General features: G+C 34.4%; 1 protein-coding gene across 26 annotated transcripts in view; it reads right to left on the bottom strand.

The window, feature by feature from the left end:
• Rbfox1 (RNA binding fox-1 homolog 1) overlaps positions 1-17,668 on the bottom strand; it is a 2,027,889-nt gene that overhangs the window by 742,998 nt on the left and 1,267,223 nt on the right. The gene's annotated exons all lie outside the window — the stretch shown is intronic.

Below are 17,668 nucleotides of genomic sequence, written 5' to 3'. Positions count from 1 at the left end.
CTGAGGAAATCTCCCAGGGTTGCATGTCTAGTCCCTGTTTTCCATTATACTTGGCCCTGGGGTAACCTCCTCTATTGCACATATCAAAGCATGCAATTGTTAATTGGCTGATTTGATCAATGTCCATCAATCCACTCCTTCCAGACTCTCAGCCTTATGAAGCTGAGACCACATCTTTCAGCTGTCAGCTTTAGCACCCGCCGTTGTATAGAAGTTACTCAGGACCAGGCCATGAGCTGAATCTATAAAGAGTTTCTTGCTTTCAGTTTGAGGAACACAAGAAGACATTTCTAGTCCTCCATAATTTCTCTTCTATATTATTATATCGCAAGTAAAAAATAATAACATTATGATCACGACACTCATTCAGCAAACTCTCTAGTAATACTGGCTGGCTCGCCTTCTTGTTGTTGTTGCAGCTTTAAATAAGCTCCCCATGTGGTCTATTAAATAAAGTAGGGACAAATGAGAGAAATTATGCTCCAGGACAACAACTCCAGGACAAGTTGTTATGTTTGTTTGTATCTAATTTCCTTTTGTGCAGATCACTGAACTGAACCTCAGATATTGTCAGTGCCAGGATGAGAGTATTAGTAGTACAGCCTGATTTAATAATTTGCTGTGTCACCTCAGGAAGGAAATATGACCATTCTGGGCCATTATTTCCCTTGAATTATATAACAAGCAGTTTTAACTGAGCTAAGGAGGAGACTGTGGGAGGGAATTGTGATTCTTTGTTTACTCAATCCAAAAGGTTCTCCCCTTTCTCTGCCTGTGCCTGCTGCTTCTTCACAGGCCCAGGGGATTGGATTTAAAATTGGAAAAGGACAGGGATATTGATAGAGAATGGGAGTTTGGGGTTTGGAAAGGCGATGAGGAAATTTAAAATGGAAAGGAAGGACATTTGCTCCCTGATCAGTTCCTAAGATTGATTTTGAGCCACCTGTAAAGAGACAGATTTGGACTCAGAAAGATGAGCCTTAGATCCTGCTCAAGTAAACTTACTTTGGGGACCAGGTGAAAAATTAGAACAGAGGGTTGGTGAAGTGAACATTTGCCCTGTTTCTAAAATAAAGCCAGAGAATGATCCGGGTCCACAAATTAGAGCCATGACTGGATCTGTAAATGACAACAGGAAATGCACACCAAATTCTCAAGGTGAGAAGTAATGACAGGGAAACACTGAAGGCAGTCACCTGGATGTGGTTACTTAGGAGGCTGGACAAGGAGATGGGTGATTATGACACATGGACTAACATGAGACCTTTTGAAGATGCTCAGAAATAATATTATTTCTGTAATACAGAGGAGGCTGGATTGCTATCAATAAGCCAAGGATTGTTTCTGTACAAACATAATTTTGGTATATAATGTAATTGTTGCCTGGTTTTTAGCTATACAATGACAAAGTCTGAATATATAGAATTTGTTTTTCTTTCTGGGAAGAGTCCCTTTTTCCTTTGTAATTGGATAGAGGAAAAAACTTATTTTTTTCTTTATATATGTCAGTGTTGCTGGGTTGCCGTGACAATGTATCATTTGTAAAATATAATTTTATAAAATTTATAACAAAAAGGAACAGAGAGATGAAAACTTTTAATTTCCTTTTTTGCTTCCCTACTTCTCTAGTCCCAAAAGAAAAATAGTGGTGGCTTCTAGAAACATCTCAACCTTGATATACAAAACAAAGTGGCTTCTTACTATTTTTTGTCTTCCATATTCCATGATAGCAGGTAGAATGCTTTATGGAATAAGATAGGGAACCACAAGATAATGAGATAATGACAGGAACCTTCCCAAATGACAGGCCAGCCTCCAGACTCCAGGGTGCACAAGGCCACCATTACTTCTAAAATCCACAGATGGAATCAAACAGTGAATACCAAGTCACAAACATTTAGTTGTAACCAGCCTTTTGGTTGACCCATCACCTTCATAAGGTTTGGCTGGGAGAATCTCCTGGCTAGGCTAGGGAGAGAAACATTCATTTTTAGTAGAGTTTTAAACAAAGAAAGAAATGAGAGCGACTTCTTTGTGTTTATAGACATTCATTCTAACAAGAACTCAAATGCATTTACTGCAGGGCCTTACTTTGAAAAGTTATTAACTAATTTAAAATTAAATTGCTTTGGCAGTAAGTTTTTCATAAAGGCTCTATGTGACATGCTTTTTCTTCCATTTAGTCAAGGAGAAGAGAGAAGTTCACAACCTGTCGGTGTGGCCTGGTAGGTAAGGGACACTTTCCATCTTTTGCACATCCTCTCTGACAGACCTATTTAGGTTACATGATGCAGTGTAGAAGTACCCCCCCCACTAAAGAAAAGAAGTATAACTATTTTTTGGAAAGCTAAACAACCCATGTTAAGCTGCATAGACAGGTCCACATAAGCCAATGCCAGGGATCCATAATCCCTGATTATGTATATGGGAGGCTTACTTGCTCTTAATTGTCATTAGTAGTAATTAATCATTGTTGAGGAGAAAATATAGATACCTATTTCTTTTTAGGTCCTCTTTACAACTAACATTGTTCTATTATGCCCAGAAAATAAGAAGCAGAGAAGAGGCTGGGAGGAAGGAAGCAGGAAAAAAAAAAAAAAAAGGTGGGCAGAGAGGAGAGGGGAGGGGAGAGTGGGAGAGAGGAGAGGAGAAAACAGAAGAAAAGAGGAGAGGAGAGGCAATAGTGAGTTTTCTAAAAAGACAATGAGAAGAATAAACTCTAGATGTCTGAGCATATCAAGCTCAACTCAGAACAAGCCAGTCAGCTCATCTTGGTAGTGTTTATTCATTTGAACAAAAGCAACTTTTTCCAATTTCACAACTTCCAGAAAGGCACTGGGCTGGCGAATTACACTAGGTATGACAGCATTCTTCCAGAGAACTGGAATAAGATTTTTGGCAGGTAAAACACTTTCTAAAAGCCACTGCTTTCTATGATTGCCCCCATCTCATAAATGACTGTCTCCAAGAATGACCAATTCAAAACAATGCACAACTCCTTCTCCACAACTCTTCAGGTCTCATTTAAACTTTTCAGACCTCACTGTGTCCTGAGCTGTGTTCTTACAAACTTCTGACAGGTAGAAATTCTGTACCAAAGTGTATGATACTTTTGGCTTACGGATTTATACACAACAGCAAAAAGTCTCAAAGGCATAGAAACTTTCTAAACTCCTAGAATGCATGGTAGCTCGGCATACATATGGAAAAGAGGATGGGTTTAACAGTGCAAACAGATTTGGGTTCAACTCTTACTATATCCTCTTCATGTCTTTAATCTGTGATCTTAGGTTTTGCAAAATTATCTCCTCATTTAGAGAAAAGGATAGAGTAAGTGTCTGAAACTTAAAGGTACTATATGTTAATATATTTTTTCTCTCTGCCTGGGTTTTTCTGATACTGTTCCCTTCTAAAGATGTTGCAATAAGTATTTATTCATCCAAAGATGATGATTTACTATAACTTGATGATTCTGTATTGTGTGACTGGGAAAAGACAAACACAGAGTTAAGACAGACACAGAGATGCAGATGTTTGTCTCTAGATAGAGGAATAAGGCTATTCGGGATGGAGGTTTGATAAAGATTTGGTCTTCAACTTATACTTTGTAAAATAATGTACATATGAAAGGTTTTCTATTCAAAATTTACAATAACAATCAACAAAATTCCAAATGTGAAAAAGAACTTGGAAGAGATTCTCCATCAAGCAAAAGTTATTAACAAAATTGTCCTTCTTCATAATCTCAGGAATAAATAATAATATTGTTTTTTCCTTGTGAAGGTTACTTGCAGGAGATATGGGATGAGCTCACTGGGATGAACTATATTTACTTGTAAAAAGAACCCACTAGTTTCACAGCTTTTAGAGAAACAATCCTTTAGGAACTTAAAGTAGTTAAAAGTTATTTCAGCAAATTGGTCGAGATCAGACAGGAATTAAGCTTAGGGTGCTAGCGGGATAAAGAGAAAATGACAAGTGATGATATCAAAAGTCAAAGAAATCAGTGCAACATAGAGACTGACTTCTATACACCACTCAATATTTTAATAAAACTATATGTGTATAGGATAAAATATGCATATTAACCTCATATACCAAGCAAATTCAAAATGCGAGAGTGCAAACTCATTTTTTATTAAAACCAAAGATTCTTTTAATATTCATTTTTTCAATAAATGAACTCAACATCTGAATAAACTAGGAGGGCAGAAATCATCTTTTCATTCATCCTTTTCTAAAATCTCCATTATTAATCTATTGACAACTTATCTTGATTTTATTCCTGAGAGATTTCAAATCCATTCATCCACATACTTTTTTTTTTATCTCTCTCCAAGATACCACATTGGATCCAAGATACCACATTCTAGTCCAAGATAACACAACTTCGTGTTTCAGTTACTTTTATAAACATTTAACTGATCTTTCTAACACTCTTCAATCTGTTTTGCACATTGTAACCAGCATTTCACTGGAGGGTTGGAAGGCACTGAAGGTGGGTAGAAGGAGGAAGGGAGGGAGTGAGAGGAATGAAGGAGGGAGGAAAGGAGTAAAGAAGGACAGAAGAAGAAAAGAGGAAGGGAAAAAGAAGAAAAAAGAAGTCATAAAATTAAAGATAAATGATGTTCTGATGATACAAATAAAATGTCATTTTAATAAGAGAATATTCATTATCTTAAAACATGATAATACTAACTTGGGACTACATAAAAGTATAAAGCACATTTATGAACATTAGAAAATGTGATTAAAATAAAACTTAAGGCGATAGACCAGTTTCCTTACAGACTAATTTTTTTAAATGACCACCCATGTAAAGTGGTGCATACTTACAAATGATTTTCTTCACTCAAAACAAGAGAAGCAGCAAAAATGTTTTTCTGAAATTATTTACTACTAGTTCACTAAAGTTAGTTTACAAATGTTGAAAGACTGAAAATATATTTTAGGACATTATAATGCTCTTGAATTCTCCTTATCATAAGTCGGTTTTTCATTATATTTTTCAAAACAGTAGACATCCTAGCCTGAGCAATTAGTCAAGAAAAAGAAATAAAAGGCATCCTAATAGGAAGGGAAGAAATGAAACTTACTGTGTTTGCTGTTGACAGGAATATATACATTCATGGGCTCCATTAAAACCAGTCAGAACTAATAAATTTATTTAAGTGTCAGGACACAAAATCAACATACAAAAATCAATAGAGCTTCTATACACTGATAATGAGCTATTTCAAAAAGGGAATTGAAAAACACAGTCGATTTATAATAGTAACAACAAAGATAAAATACTCAGAGGTGAATTTAATGAGATAAAATGTCCTATACAAAAACTCCAACTCTGGTGAAATAATCTGAAGAGAATATAGTAGCACAATCTCATGTTCATAGATTGAAATAAATAATATTGTTAAATATTAACTCCACCTAGAGTGATTAATCTATTCAAATCAATTTCAAAAAAATACAGTATCATTTTTCACAGAAAAAAAGAAAGCCAAATTCACATGGAATCATAAAAATCTCCCAATGAGCCCAAGCAATTCTAAATAAAAAGTACAAAACTGGAGGCTTCAAATTCCTAACTTTGAAATAAATTATAAGACAACTATAATCAAAACAGTATGCTATTGGCATAAAGCAACTCATTGGTCAATGGAACAATGACAGAAGTCCAGAAATAAACTCAGTATTTCTGGTCATTTAATTTTTGAACAGGTCCCAGGAATACACAATGGGGAAAGGGTTGTTGCTTCAAGTGGTGCTGCCAAACTGATTATCCACAGGCAGAAAAGTCACATTAGACCCTTAGCTTACATTATGCGCAGAAACCAAGTCAAAATGGAATAAATAATTAAATTATTGAACACACACGTGTAAATGTGACATTGTTTCTCTGGTGTGAGAAGCTAAAAGTATAAGTAAGGACTAGAATGCATATTAGAGATTATAAAATAGGAAGACAATGCTCAGTTGGGAAGGGGAACTGGAAGGTGGGAAGGGAAATGAAGAAAGAAAAAATAAAAAGAAAGAAAAGAAAAAATGGAAACAAAGCTATTGTAAATAAGGAGAGGGATTGAAGGGAGGTAAAGGAATGAGAAAAAAGAATTGAGATAAATTATGTACATGTACAAAGTCTTTATGATGAAAAGTGATCTTTACATATATTTAAATGTACCAAGAAACTTACTAACAAAAAGATCCAAAACTATAGAACTATTAGGAAATCGCAGGTGAAGAACTCCATAACATTAATCTGGGCAAATATTATCTCAGAAGTTATTGTTCAGATTACAAAATCAAGTATCTATTCCCTACTTTTTAAGAAGTTCTGTATCATCTCTATCCTTTTTTCTGTTTTGCTTTTTTTAAAAAATAAAAAAGGATAAATTGAAAAAAAAGCTCAAAATAGAAATACAATATATTCAAAGGTATTGAAATCAATATGTCAAAGTGCTATGTGCTCATCCATAATCAATGCAGAATTACACAAATAAAAACATGATGTTATGGTTGATACATTGGGTCAACTTGAGAAAGTTCCAGGTTTAACTAAGAAACTCAGCAGGGAGCCAGGATCCTTACTTTATAAATATCCTCATCCTGTGCAAGAGGAGGGTACAAAGATTTTGTGAGTGCTACTGCTGCCCTGGGGGTGGGGCATGTCCTGCATACAATACAAGGGAGGAAAAGAGGTTTGCTCTTCTCCCTGCTCTGGCTGATTTTGCTGGCTGCTGCACTGAAATGCCATCCTGCCTTAGAGCCAGCTGATTATGGAGTGAAACTTCCACAAACAATAATATAAATAATATAAATAAAATTTTCCTTCCTTCATTTGAGTGTTGGGTATTTTGTTTGAGCAAGGAGAGGAAAGTGACCAAGACACATGAAAATATTTTCATCACCAAGGAATAAATGGAAAAAGAAAGTGTGGAATAAATACACAATAAACTATTTAGCCTCTAAAACAAGTGAATTTCTGTCATTTGGGGAAACTTGGATGACTAATTACTGCTAATAGGAAGAAGGCAGACACAGAAATAAAAATAAAACACTTATCTCACCTTGATATGAAATCTAAAAACACTGAACTCTTACAATTACATAGTAGAATGGAGGTAGTAGAGCCTGTAGAAAGCTGAGCAGGACATAGAGGACATACTACTCAAAGGTACCAAGTCTCAGTTAGACGGGAGGAGTAAGTTTTGAGATGTATTGCATGTCCAAGTGACTATAAAGAAAAATAATATAGACTTTAGATTTCAAAGTAATAAAAGTAAACTTCTCTTTTTATTTAAGAGGAAAAAAGTCCCAGAAAAGAAAAACAAAAGCAAAAGAGACGAACAACAACAAACCCAAAACAATAACAGCATAGGTTTACAAAACACAATGATAGGAATTTGTCAGCAGTGGTAATATTGCACATTGTTACCTTCAAAAGGGTTGCTTAGATTATCAGATACAGGCTTGTAAAATTGTTCTAATCATACGAGTATTGTTAATTTTCCAAGAACTAATACAATTAGTAGTAAGGCATTTTAGCTATCTTTTGTCTTTTTTCTTTTCCCCTCCTTTTTTCCTCCTTTCCCCTACCCCAGTTAATTTTCCCCTTTGAGCTGTTTCTAACCTTACACAGTATTTATTGTAGATTTTGAATCATAATGAAAATAAATTTCAAATCTGGTACCACAAAAATGTCAAAGAAGTGATATGATAGATATGCAAATTTGCTTGTTACCCCACTTTGTATACACTTATCAAAACATTACTCTGTGCTCCATATGTATAATACAATTATGAGTCACTAATTTAAAATACTATAAATAAAAATATTTTAACATGGCCTCCCAAAAATCCAGTGTGATTTTCTGTGATTGTGAACTAAGTATTGAATAATAGTACAATAATGCAAAACTTTATATAACATTCTGGAAGGAAAAGTACTTCACAAAAAATTTAAAACAAATAGTAACTCTATAACAACATTCAATTAAGTCAGTAGTTGTTCTCTTATATTGTTACTGATGGCAGTTCTATGACTAAAATCTCTTCTGTTTCACAATTTTCTGGATCATCTAAACACTGTAACTTAGTGGTGCTTGGGTCACGTTTGTGAAACATATACTGATCCAGCAGCTGCATGATATTCCACATAGTTGTGGCAAGGAAATATTAGTGGTGTGTGAGTATTCACAGCTTTCTCATAGCCAGCAAACCAAAAATAACTGTTCTCCAAGATTTAATATTATGATTTAGGACTATAATTTAATAAAGATAAGACTGGAAATGTGAAGAACAGGGATGTGTGTTGTGATGAGCCACGTTTCATGATGAGGAGAAAAGATAAGATAGAAGCCATGGGCAAGGGCTCCACATGGGGAGAGAGTTCCACATGGCTTCACACCATGCTGAAAACTTGAGAGCTGTTAGCACACAAAAGATGTTCTTGAGGGAAGCAGTGTTCTTTGTATGGAGGAAGAAGACAGTGAACAATATGGGCTAAAATAACTTTAAAGACATTTTTAGCATCTATTAATTAAATTCCTTCTTTGTAAACCACACTGAAAAGATATCTAAGGATAATTTTTTTTTCCTCTTAATTATTGGGTGACATATATTTCTTTGAATGTGACCAAAACTGATGCAAAGTTTTTCAGGTATGGCTTTTTGTTGTCAAGTTACAATGAAACCACAATGGTGGGACAAATGGTCTTTCTAGTGAAGCAGGCTGTGAAGGACATGATTGCAGTTTCCACACTTTACCAATGGGAATGGCGAGAAGATGGCTCTCAACATCCTCCATCTCAGTCTACAGTTTTTCCTGAATTACCACCACTATGTTCTGCACCAATCCGTTTGCAAAGCCAGGGCTGCAACTCTTTAGGAAACCTCTTCTAATGAATAGTTTATTCTCATTATTGGCATCCTAATGAAAGAACACATTATGAAACCTGGTATTATTCATTCTATCAATCTTCCTAACTTCCACAGTAGCCACATGCAATATTTAAAATCCAATTTAGAATTCTTCATCACAGTAAGATTATTGATGCATCTAGAGCTGCTGAATATGCTTTTTCATTAAATGCATGCACAATCTAGTAATCCTTCCATCAACAAAGAGTAAGAGGCAAGGTGTCATCACTGGAGGAGGTAGGTTTATATTACAAGAGTTCAATCTCCATGAGGAAGGAACTTTTTGTCCACTTCCATATGCCCAGTGCCTAAAACAGTGGGAATGTTGAGCAGACCCACATATTACATTCCTCTATGGAGCTGATTACATCCAGGTACAATACATGGTCCTTGGAGACTCATTTTGGAAATATAGCTGGGGGTCCTGTGTAACATGCAGGTGTCAAAAAATTCTAAGTTTTAATCACAACTCCATGAATAGTAAAACAACTTACATTTTAACACTTTTCAGTCTTATAACATAATTTCATATTGTACAGTGTTATAATTAGTATTTTTAGGGAAAGTATCAAAAGTAGTCTATGAATCTTCTAGTACAATTCTACAATAAATTTGCCTTCTTAAGAGTTTTCCTCAGAAATCACAGATCTTGATAATAACTAGATCCAAGATCTCTATTTCCCATTTGGTAAAATACTTAAACCGGAGGAAATGTGTCCTGATGACTGATTGTTCAGCTAAAGTGTCATGGGTTGAGGAATCCTTTTACATTGTCCCTTCAGTCAAGAAAACATTTTTTAAAATTTTTCTTTGCTTTGTTTTGTTGGTAGACCAGAAACTCTTTGTTCCTTCTCTTCCTCTAGGAGGCACCAGCAGAGTCTTCTTCAGGCTTCAAGCAACACTTCCCTACTAGTTCCTGTTTCCAGTAACTAAAGAAGGCAACATTGCCAAGGACCGCCTGAAAATTGAAATGTGTGTTTAAAGGCATAAAACAATTGCACAGGCAACAAGGGTCAACTGAGAATTTTTTGACTATTTTTTTTTCACTTGGTGTCTTCAAATGTCCAACTCATAAAGGGGAGTACACAGGATGGATAAAGAAAGTAAATATCAAATACACACTCACACACACATACACACTATCATTTTTAATACAACTGAAAAACACCTTGAAATCAGATTATAAGAGGAGAAAATAAACATTCTATTGAAGAAAGCATTTTCTCCCTTCTGTATTTAAATGAAAAGAATCTCAAAAATTTCCTGTTCAGTCTTACACTTCTACCAAGAGCTATGAGAAGCTTGTAACAATGGTACAAACCCATCATCCCAGCATTCAGAGAGGCTTTTTCAGAAGGACACAAAGTTGATTCTAGCCTTGGAAACTTAGTTGACCTTGTCTCAAAATATAATTTTAAAATATTTTAAAAAGTGTGGGTCATTATCAAGATCCTGTAATCAACCACCAAAACAAAATAAATAAACAAATAAAAAGGAGAGAGGTGAATTAGTGTATTTTTCTAATATTAGTATATTTTCCTAGCTCAGTCTCTAAAATCTTTCTGGACAGCCTTCTTTAGGAGCCTAATGTCATTCAATAGTTACTTCCTCGCAATGAAAAGAAGGGAACAAGTTGTCTGAACTAACAAAGAAGAACGAAAGCTATCAGATAACATGACTCCTCTAAAGTTAACTACTAAAAAAAGTAAAACCCAAATAATTAAATTTCCACAGGAACAGTAGAGAACTCTATCTTGCTCAATTATTTGGTTCATAGTGGACATTGAGACTTTTTAATTTTCTTTCCAAATCTACCTTACTCGAATGGTGGGTTTTTGTTTGTCTTTTGGCTGTTTTAGGCTGACCCTAAACTGAAAGGGCATTGCCTTTCACTCATTTATAGGAGTTTTATTGAATCATTATGGGCTGGCTCGAGGATTTTCATATTTGCTGACCTTTAAATTATACATGTAATCTGTTTTGTATATTTACCGTAAATTGGGCAGTCTCCCCAAGAAAGGACATATATAAAGGTAGATGCAACTGTATCTTTAAATAAGTCTGAAAGCAACAGAAGATATGTAGACTTTTATTGCAACTTAGGTCTCATGTGTTCTTGAGGTCAAAATTACTATTATACTTACCTAATAACTTTATAGTATGGAAACATATATATGAATATAAGCTTTAGAAGGTTGGCATATTTAATTGACATTATTGCCATTCAGGATGTGATCCATGACCTGATCATCATCCAAGAGCATATAGCAAGACTTCATATTAAGTCAACCCTAACATGTATTGAGTCAGAACCTACATCTTCAACAAGATTCCCACCCCATTTCTATGCACATTAAAATCTAAAAAACACTGGTCTAAATCAATTTCTCACTTTCTTATTTATTCAACAATTACAAATTGATGCCCCACTCTGTCAGAAACCCTTGAGAGTCACTCAAACAGGACTCAGAATGATAGCAAAATCTTATCAAGACTTCTAATGGAAGAAGTTGGAAATAACTTCCAACTTCAAGGCAAAATAACACAAAGCAAATGAAAAGTCCCTTTTCCTGGTACTCCATTTATATAGAATCATTCACATGATACTTGAGTTTTAAAAGCAACTTTGTCATCCTAGTATCTGGAGAACTTTACTGAATATTCAGCAGTTAAAGAGAAATTTTAATTAAAACCAAATGGTCCATGGCCCAACACTGGTACTTGTTTAAAAGGAAAATTCTAAGAGGAAGAAAGGAAAGAAGTTTTATGAGATGGCTGAATTTGCTGTTTTCTGATCTTGCTAGGTGATGACTATGCCCTATAGAAGCTTGTGATTTAGGTGAGGTGCCTGAAGGGGCAATTTTGTATTACCTGGAAAATACTAGACATGCAGATTCTCAGGTCAGAACTAATAAATGAAAATTTGCCTCTATCAAGGTTCCCAGGTAATACCAATGCATGAGAAGGACTATGCTAGAACAAGCCAGCCACTTCCTTAAGAACCACTAAATTTGAGGTGAAAAACCCTTCTGATTTTTCCAGTATGACAGTATTTCTGCTATTCTAAATGCAGAGCCATCCCAAGTAAACAGGGATGGCAATCTCCCTGTGCCACTGCTGTGCTTCTGTGCTAAATTACGCACTGCAAGGAGCAATAGCCTCATTCTCTGTCTCCTCATCTGTAAGGACAGCATGCAACAATGCTCACTTTGCTTTACCCAAAGTAAAATACCACTTTTCACCGCAAATTTTTTAATTTTTTTTTATTTTAAAGAGAATAAAACAAAACAAAGCAAAACAGAACAAAACATAGCAAAATAAAACAATGCAAGTAACACAGGAATTCAGAAAAATACAGCAGGAAATTAACAATGGCTACTGTAATGACTCTTTTCTTTAAAATAGATGTCTATACCTTTACACACAATAAGTTAATACATATCAAAAGAGTATAAAAGCAATCAAAACACAGGAATGTGTTTTAGACTTAAAGACTTTCAAGACCAGACACTAGGAAATCAGTAATGGCTACCATAATGTCTCTTGTTTTCTTCAAAACAGCAATCCATATCTTCATACATATTGGAATCAAGTAATTGAAAGATTAAAACTAATCAAAACCATGAATAAAAGTATTATTGGTTTTCAAATGAAAATGATAGGAAATCATCAGTGGCTATCATGGTGTCTCGTTTTCTTCAGTGTAATTGTTCACACTATCACATATACTAAAATCAATTCTTGTAAACTTTAGTTTAAGTTCTAGACATATATAAGTATATACATATACATCTATCCTTTCTGTATTAGAGGAAAAGACAAAACAACAAATAAATAGCTATATTTAAGAGCTCAAAACAATAACAATGTAGGCTTTCAAAACAAGTTGGTAGGAACATAACAATTTTTGTTGTTTTGCATAATTATCTTCATTAGTCTTATTTGAATTACCAGATATAGTCATGCAAAATTGATCTAATCCTATGGATGTTATCTGTTTTGCTCCAAGAACTAATGGAATTAGTACTACAATCACCTTAGTAATCTTAACTGTATATGTATACGAGTTTATATCTTATTTAATTTCTCTTTCTTTTCTTTTTTTATTTTAAAGAGGGTAAGATTAAACATAACAAAACAGATCATAAGGAAACAATTTTAAGAAACACAAGTTTGAAAGCAAGTCCACTAGAGATCTTCTCTAACATATTGTCTCTAGTTTTCTTCCAAATAGTTGTCCCCATCTTCATACACAGTGAATACCTACTGAACATTACAGTACTAATCAGAACAGGATGATGAAGGCTTTTTAGGTCTCCAGACTTGATTTTAGGGAAGTCAACAATGGCTCCCATAATGTCTCTCATTCTCTTTGAAGTAGCTGTCCATATCTTTACGTATGCTAAAATTAAACATAAGAGACTAGACTAATATCACTCTGAACAGTGAATAATAGTATTGCTAGATTTTATATCGTAATGCTACAGAATTAGCACTAGGTATCTTAGTGTCTCTTCTTCTTCAGAGTATCTGTTCATTATATTATGCATTATATACTCTGTTCCCATAAACTGTTTAGAAATTCTCCACATATGTGAATCTCTATATGCATACCTATCCTTTCTGTATTATAGGGAAAAACAGATCAAAACAAGACTACAAATCAAATTCCTAGAAAAAACATGAAATGAAAAAGACATATAAAATCACAATATTAGGTGATCTACAGTAGTTACTATGCTTTCTCTTGTTATTTTCAATAGAATTGTCTACATCATCAGACATAATTTAACATAGCATTACATAGCTATTTTAATAAAAACACAACATTGGAGACATTGTAGGACTTCAAAAGCAGTTAATAATCAAACCAGAATGGGTATCTTATTACATCTTGTCATCTTCAGAGTAGTTGCTTCTACTCTTAGACTTGATACTGTCAAGCATACCAAATTTGTATAACATCAGTCAAGAGAAAACAGTGGTGCAACAAACCAGCTTCAAATAGGATCTGTCATAGTATGACAATGTAAGTAATACAGGGCTTCAGTTTAAGTTTATAGGGAATTAAGGATATTTATTATAGTATATCCTGCTATTTTGGGGATAGCTGTCTGTTCCCTCAAATCTAGTATGAGTAGACAGACCTGAACAAAATAAAATCAAACTAAACAGAGCAATAAGACTAATGTGGCTTTTAAATCCTGATACACTATTAAAATGTCCTCTGCCTTCCCTTTTTAGGCAATTCCTTCTCTTTTACTTTCTCAGGGTGCTTTTTGGGTCCCATTAACTCCTTTAGTTTTTAGATTGGAGGGCAACCCACTATCTATCTAAGTGGTGTTGAACCTTTTTACCCTGAGCTTGATCTTGAGCTGTATTCCTTTACCTACTAAAGCCTCAAGATTTTCCTTCTTTATAGCTGAGTAGTTTTCCACTGCACAAAAGTGTCATAACTTTCCAACCTATCTGCCACTGCTGGACTTGTTGTCCCTATTTCTCTCTGGTTCCCTGTCACATAGAGCATCATTTTCTCATCTTTGACTTTCAGTTTATTAACCCTCATTCAAGTTGAGTATATTTCCTATTCAGAGCATCTTGATGGATCCTGTCCCCTAATCTACTCTGTCTGTGTTTCTTTTTGTTAGTGTATCAAGGCTATCTATATTAGAAATTAGAGCCTACCTTCTCTGCCTCATCTCTGCTATTCTATTTTTCTGCTATTATTTGTCCACTTTTCTCCTTCGTTCCACTGTCTACCCCATCATTGAGGCCTCTCTGCCACTGTTGCTCAAATCCTGATTTTTTTCTATCTCTCTCTATAATGTCCTTCAGTATTTTTTGTAGGGTTGCATTGGTGGCCACAAACTCCTACCGTTCCTCCTTGTCTTGGAAACACCTTTTTTCTCCATTAATTTTGAGAGAGAATTTTTCAGGATACATCAATCTGGGTTGGAGGTTATTCTTCTTTCATGGCTTGAACTACTTCACTCCAGGCTCTTCTTTATTTGATAGTTTGTGTTGAGAAGTCTGTTGTTATTTTGATGGATTTTCCTTTATAGGTGATCTGCTTCTTTTTTCTGACCACTTTTAATATTCTGTTATTGTGGTGAATTTCTGGGATCTTGATTATTATATGTATGGGTGTAGACATGTTTTGGTTGTAGTTGGTTGGAGTTCTGCATGCCTCATTTATCTGGATATCATTTCTTTTTCCTATTCTTGGGAAGTTTTCCTTAATTACATCTGTGAATAGTCTTTATAATTCATTTGTGGTTACTCCTGCTTCTTTGCTCACATTTTTTATTCTTAAGTTATAGATCCTCTTGTCATCTTCTAGTCTTTGAATTGCTACTTCCTGTTTCCTTGTTATTTTTAAGGGGTCTTTTCTTCCATTATCACATAGTGCAAACCTATCTTCAGGTTTTGAAAGTCTAACTTTAGTTTCTGTCAAGCAATTTTGTGAGCTTTCAATGGAGTTTTTAATTTCCTGGTAATCTCCTTGGATCTGTTTCATGCTTTCTAGATTTTGTTTATATTCTTCACCAAAAGTTTCTCTTCCTTTTCTGGGTTCCTCCATTCTTCCATCTGTGTCTTCTTGAGAAGGACTTAGAATTTCTGTTATTAATCTTTCTATATCTTGCCTTGCTTGGATTAGAACATCAGTTTTAAGTTTGTCTATGAGGTCATGAAGGTATTTCTTTTTTTTTAAAAAACTTATTTAATGAAAGACTCAAAAAACAGAAAATGGGTAGAAATGATACATACCTTCAAAGAAAAAGTAAACAGTAAGAAATCACTAGTTGATGTTTACATACTGTCCTCTTACAAATAGTTGTTCAAGATACAAAAGTGGAACATATAAAGTGGGAATTCAAACAGCAAGACTGCAAACAGTTCTGTTCAATTATCCAACAAAAACTTAGTAATATGGTTATCACTCTTATACACTTAAACATACATGCAGTTATCCATATCTTTATGTATGTTGAGATTAAACAAACTAAAGCAGGCTAAAATCATTCTGAACAAAGAATAATAGTATTGCTCAATTTCACATCATGACACTCTGGGATCAGCAATGGGTACTGTAATGTCTTTTTAAAAATTTTATTTAAAGGAAGACAAAACAAAACAGAAAACAGGTAGAAATAATACTTTCAAAGAAAAAAATAAGAAACAGTAAGAAATCACTAGTTGATGATTACAGATTGTCCTCTTACAAATAGTTATTCAAGATACTAAAGTGGAGCATATAAAGTGAGGATTCAAACAGTGAGACTGCAACCAGTTCTGTTCAACTACCCAACAAAAACTTAGAAATATGGTTATCTATTCTATACACTTGAACATAGATGCAGTTATCCATATCTTCAATTATGTTGAGATTGAACAAACCCAAGCAGGCTAATATCACTCTGAACAAAGAATAATACTATTGCTGAGTGTCACATTATGACACTCCAGAATCAGCACTGGGTACTTTAGTATCTCTTTTTCTTCAAAGTATTTTTTCATTTCATCATGTGTCATAGGATCAGTTCTCATAAACTGTTTATAGGTTCTACACATGCATGAGTCTTAACAAGTATTTCTTTCCTTTCTACTTCAGAGGGAGAAACAAAACAAAGCAAGGCAAAATAAAACATATTCCTATAAACACATGAAACGAAAAAGACATATAAGACCATTATACGAGGAGTTCTACCATAGTTCCTGTGTTGTCTCTTGTTATCTTCAATAGAATTGGCTATATCATCAGACATAGTATAATTGAATACATTAGTACATAACAGTATTAATAAAAACACAAGTTTGTATATAGTATAAAACTTCAAAAACAGGCAGTAATCAAACCAGAATGTGTATCATAGGGAGTCTTGTCATCTTCAGACTTGATACTCTCAGACTTGATACTATAAATCATATCAGTTTTGAATAAAATCTGTTGATACCAAACAGCAATTAAACAAACCAGATTTAACTAAGATCAGTCATGATAAAACAGTATAAGTCAAATGGGGCCCCAGATTAAGTTAATAGGAAATTAGAGATGATTACTGCACTGTATCCTGATGTTTTTGGGATAGCTGTCTGTGCCCTCAAATCTAATGCAAGTAGATAAACTAGGGCAGAATAAAATCTATCTAAGCAGAATGGTACAAGTAATGTGGGTTTTAAATCCGGATACACTATTAACAATATCTTCTGCCATCTTTTTAAAAAACTTTTCCTTCCCTTTCACTTCCCAAGGGTACACTGTACATTTTTGGGTCTCACCAAGACCCTCAGTTTTAAATTGGGGGGTCAACCTGCTATTTACTTAAGTGGTTCCAAACCTTCTCTCTCCTGTACTTGATCTCTAATTGTATTCCTTTACCTATTAAAGCCTGTCTGTCCAACCTGTCCACAAATACTGTTCTAGTTGGCCCTATTACTCTCTGGTTCTCTGTCACATAGAGCATTGTTTTCTCATATTTGATTTTCAGTTCATGTACTCTTTTTTATGTTATTTATATTTCCTAAAAATAGCATCTCAGTGGACCCTACCTCCTGATCTACTCTATGTGTGGTTCTTTTTTAAATTTAGTATATCAATGCCATCTATATTAGAGATTATAACTAACCTTCTCTGCCTCATTTTTGTTATGCTCTTTTTTTAGCATCAGTTGTCTGCTTGTCTTCTTCATTCTGTTTTCTGCTCCATTCATTGAGACCTCTCTACAACTGTTCCTGGAATCCTACTACT

This window comes from Cavia porcellus, unplaced genomic scaffold (genome assembly GCF_034190915.1).
Source record: "Cavia porcellus strain 051 isolate PalLab524CR breed Dunkin Hartley unplaced genomic scaffold, mCavPor4.1 scaffold_16, whole genome shotgun sequence".
NCBI classification, from domain to species: Eukaryota; Metazoa; Chordata; class Mammalia; order Rodentia; family Caviidae; genus Cavia; species Cavia porcellus.
Note: the sequence above shows the minus strand (reverse complement) of the source record. Positions and strands in the feature narration are given on the sequence as shown.